We start from the raw sequence: 5,071 nt of genomic DNA on the forward strand, positions 1-5,071 counted from the left end.
TATAGCCGTAGACTTTTATAAGCTATGAACTTTTTATATACTAAATCATAAAGGAAACTGTTATGCTCTTGCTTAAATGGACTATGTTTATGACTTTTAAGGTTACAACCACTTTACAGGGATGAAACCTAAAGTCCTACAAATGCAAGTTAATAGTCATTCATTTCATAGATGATCAATTCCTCTATCATGTCCAAAATATATTTATAGTCCTACAGATGCAAACATGGTTGCACTGATATCTTAATTAAATAGCTGAGGATGGTCTCTGAACCCCCCCCACACACACACAGGAAGGAGTTGGTAAAAAATGTTTTTTAAAGCCTGAGAGCCTTCCCAATAGGCTCAGCTACAGCAAAAACTATGCAGCAGACCTTGGCTGCTGCTCTGAGGCTGTCAGCATTCCCACAGGTAAAAAAACAAAGAGAGAGAGAGATCTGCAATACCCCCTCCCCCTCCTCCCGGTAAAACCAAAAGTCAACTCTGCCAGGTAACTGTTTCAAATCCAGCTGGGAAGAACTCTGGTTCCACCGCTGCCTAAACAAGCCATGACTACCTGCTGGTAGACTGACCTCTGGAAGTCAAAATGCTCCAATGCAGGCTTGTCCTCTGTGCCAGCCATGGAGGCTCAAACAGCACAACAGTTGCAGACACTTACAGCTCCTTGACCTGGCTGAGGACAAATGGCTGCTAGATTTAGTGACCTCTGCCACTCTCGCCCAGTCCAGGGTAACATTGCAGGTCTGTTTTGGCCTCACACTCCCATGGTCATATTGCCAACTTCTGTATTAGGAGACTTCAGATGACTTTCCAGTTCTCTTCATATGCAGGAGACCAGGACTTAAGCCTCACTCTTAGAGTTGCTATTGTCAGGTCTAGACAGTCTAGTTTGCTATCAGACTGAAAAAACAGGCCTCAGATGTAACCTTTTATTTTAGCTAAAAGACAATAAATGTTCACAACAGTCTCACCTATCTCTCATAATAAATAATAGATACAAGACCTAAGGATACAGAAGTTATGAGGATCTAAGAAAATGTTTTAAGTTTGATTAATGCAAGTTATGAAAGTTTGAGGGTCTAAGAAAGTGTTTTAAGGTTGGTAAATGCAAACTTAAAAAACGGTTAAGCCTCCCTTCCATAATGTGTAAGCATATTAAAAGTTAAGATCAAGTGAGCTTTTGCTCTTTCTACCTCACAAAAGGTTTCTGCCTTTCCAGAGCTCACCTTAAAGAGTGTTTATACTGTTAACACAAAGGCGTATGTCTACTGCCTTTTCTACAATGCATATTTCAGTGCATATTACATGTTTAATGTAATATGTCCAATGCTAACATGTCTAAAGTGTTATCTCCTTTGTAAAACTTAAAAGGAATTCTTGTAAGCTGCAGGAAATCCACCCAAATCCACCTCTCAGGTCAGTTGGGCTCCAGATCAGTACTGCACCTATTGTCTATCTCAGTGGGTGGGGTTATTCCCCACCTTTCCCTGGTTTTGGAACTCCTCTTTCCTGGCTACCCAATCATCCACACATCCAACACCAGCAGATTGAGGAGTTCCCTTCCATGGTCGGCATAAACGTTCCCCTTTGTCTGAGAGACTGACCAGTATCTCTCCATTTCACTGAGGAATGGAGGTACCCTTCCTTCTTGTCGACCCTCACACAGATGCCTTCGCTTGAGTGGATAATCTTTCTTTTTGCCAACATGGTCTCTTGACTTTTCCTTTCCTCTTGCACATTGGACACACCGTCAGAAATTCCTAGTACTAAATAAGTGAGGTGTGTCTCCCGGGAGTCTTCCTTGAGGCCTCTGGCACTGCTTGCGATGATGACCTGCTTTGCCAGCCTGTGTCCCTGTGCCTGGTTCTCCTGAATTTTGTGGAGACATCCCAAAGACTGGAAGAACTGAGTTTTCTTTCTTCATCCATTGGAATTGCATCTTCCAACATACCTCCAGGCTCCCCGGTGGGATGCCTCCTAGATAATTTCATATTCTTACACCTTGTGCCCGCTTTAAGGGTCTCTAGGCTTACACACTTCTGCATCCAAACTTGGCCTCAATTTCCTTAGATGACATATCCAAAGCAAAATCTTTTGAATTACTGTCAGAATTAAGGTAAATGGAAGTTTTTATGTTCAAGTTTCTTCTTTTGTTGCTGTTCGCTCTCCCAAAAGTTTAAACATACACCTGAAGGAATTTTCTTCATAACCTACTTAACTTTGTCTTCTGCCTATATATATGTTCCAATATCCTGCCAGACCCAGGTGTTTCCTATATCTACAACAGCACCAAAGCAGCTACCACAGGTGTTCCAGTCTGACCTCACAGACTTCCATCAAGCTGAACCTGCACTTTCCCTCCCAGCCACTGATGTTCTCACAGACCCTGGACAGCATCAAAACAGCCTGTTCTTCCTGGACTTGGCCAGCATTTCAGCCTTTTGACCTCCCAGAGTGCCCCCAGTGTCAGCAGGAAGTAGTCAGAAGAGAATCTCAGCCCATTATGTTATTCACTTATTAGTAACAAAAGGCTGGAATGGTGTGCTTCAGGCCCAGAACAAGTAGCTCCAGGTTCTCCCAGAATTCCTCAGTCCCTATCTGCTGTTGGGCATGGCTGGCAAACTCCACCCTCGACCCTGAACTTTCCAGGGCAGGGACTTCCTCTCCTCCTCACCATGTAATCTGTACATTTTGTTGTTATTATTCTCTCTCTCTCTCTTTCCGTCTCTCTCTCTTTCTCTCTCTCTCCCCCTTGCATGGCAACCAAGAGCTGCTTCCAGTGAACCTTCATTTATGTACTTTAACTTGTCTTATATGAAAAGCAGCACAAGCTCCTCATTTTTAATTAAAGAAAAATGGAGGAATGTTGTGTTGTGCAGGCAATTCAGCTGGCCTTCCCTTAGGGACCTTTAGGATCCTGACAATGTTCTATGTCAGTAACTGCGTCCTATGACATCATCTGGGCCAGGTACATGGTGACCTGTTGGCCACTCCCCCTTTCTCTTACTGTCTTGCTCTTGACCAATCCTCCTATCCCGCTCTCTTGCTCTTTCCCTCTCTCTGTCAGGATGCCACTCCCACCACCATGTCTCTCTCTCTCTCTCTCTCTCTCTCTCTCTCCTTTCTTTCTCCCTCTCCAACCAATAAACACCTTTCATATAATACCTGTTATGGTGCGTGGCATCATTTTTATATAAATACTAACACATACCATATGTGCCTTTTTTGGGTCTGCGTTACTTCACTCAAGATGGTCTTTTCTAGTTCCACCCATATGCCTGCAAATTTCCTGATTTCTTTGTTTTTAATAGCTGAGTAGTGCAATGTACCCCATTTTCTTTATCCATTCTACCTGTGAGGGACATCTAGGCTGTTTCCAGATTCTGGCTATTATGAATAAAGCTGTTATAAACATAGTAGAGCAAATGTCCTTGTGGTATGGTGGAATATTTTTTGGGTATATGCCTAGGAGTGGTATAGTTGGGGCTTGAGGTAGAGCTATTCCCAATTTTCTGAGAAAGCACCAGATTGATTTCCAAAGATTTTACTCCCACCTGGCTGGGTCTCTCAGCAGGCAGAGTCACTCTAGACAAATCCAACTACAGATGCACAGGCAGAAAATAATACATATATAATTATTTTTAACATTTATGTGGTGTATTTGCCCACTCTGTTATGCCATAATCAGCAGACTTCTGACTTATTAACGTGAAAAATTCCAGTGTTTTATTGTGTCAAAGGTTTCATGGTAAAGAGTTTGCCTATCTGACCATTTCCATAGATACAGTATAATATTGTCAACCATATGCAACAAATCCCCACATCTACCCCCATCATTTTATTTTGCATTTTCCTGATGATTAGTAACATTGAGCATCTTATTTCCTGCTATTTTTCTCTTGTTTTTTTTCTCCCTCCCTCCCTCCCTCCCTCTCTCTCTCCCTCTTTCTTTCTTTCTTTCTTTCTTTCTTCCTTTCGAAATACCTATTCAAGTCCTTGGCCCACTTTAAAACACAAAAAACTTCTTTATATATTCTAGATAGTAAGCCCTTCTCATATATTGTTTTCAAATATTTTCTCCCATTCTCAACTGGGTTAATTGTGTACTCTGCTGTGTAGGTGTTAGAGCTATGTAGTCTCATTTGTCTGGTTTTGCTTTTGTTATCTGAGCTTTGGGTATGACGCACTACCTATTACATTTGTCAGTGCCGGACTTCCCTTAAGGTAATGTGGTTGGGTTTTCCCCTTCATTTCCATTTCAGTGTTCTCTAGCAGATTGTTTAACAGTGCTGTTGGCTACCTGCTATTGGTTCCCTGAGAAGACACAGCCAGCTACCTTCATTTTTCTGGATTTGATCCCAAGCACAGTAATGGAAGGCCCATGTGATGTGAGAAGGGCTTGTTTTCTCTCTTTTTTGAGTGGAGCTCTTTAGAGTATCCTCTGGTGGTGGCGTCCTTCTCCCAGCTGCCTTTTAGTTGGGGGTGGTGCTCTTTGAGCCAATGATAGGTCAATAGGCAGGCTGAATCCAGACCAATAGGAGGCTCCTGAGTTCCAAATGAATCTTATTAGGGACATTGAATTCCTGGATGGCTTTATCTGCCTCATTGTTCTCTTGGTGATGACCCTCTTGTCTTGCTGGTCAAGGATCTAGAGGAGCAAACAAAACCTTAACCTCAGTTTTAGTGGGTTTATTCTCTCCGAAAACTTGTGCCCAGAGCCAATAGAACACAGCCATTCTCCCTTTGTAAAAAGAAAAAGGGGTTGGGTTTCCTTCAATTGTCTGTCCTTCTCTGTCTCCTCCACTATTTTTGTTTTACTTTCTAGTTAACTTTGAATAGAACAGCTTCACCAGTAGGACCTGTGCGGAGAATCCAGGCACACTCTTCTCATTGGCGGGTGCAAGGGCGTTTTCCTTGCTCCAATCTGGGGTTTGTGAAGGTAGTGGGGGTGGTGGGTAGGAGAAGAGTTTGGACACAATCTTCCTTTTGCACTTTACACACACTATCCACTCGCAGACTCACAACACACACACACACACACACACACACACACACACACACACACACACAC

The sequence above is a fragment of the Psammomys obesus genome, unplaced genomic scaffold (genome assembly GCF_907164565.1).
Source record: "Psammomys obesus unplaced genomic scaffold, mPsaObe1.curated_primary_1811, whole genome shotgun sequence".
NCBI classification, from domain to species: domain Eukaryota; kingdom Metazoa; phylum Chordata; class Mammalia; order Rodentia; family Muridae; genus Psammomys; species Psammomys obesus.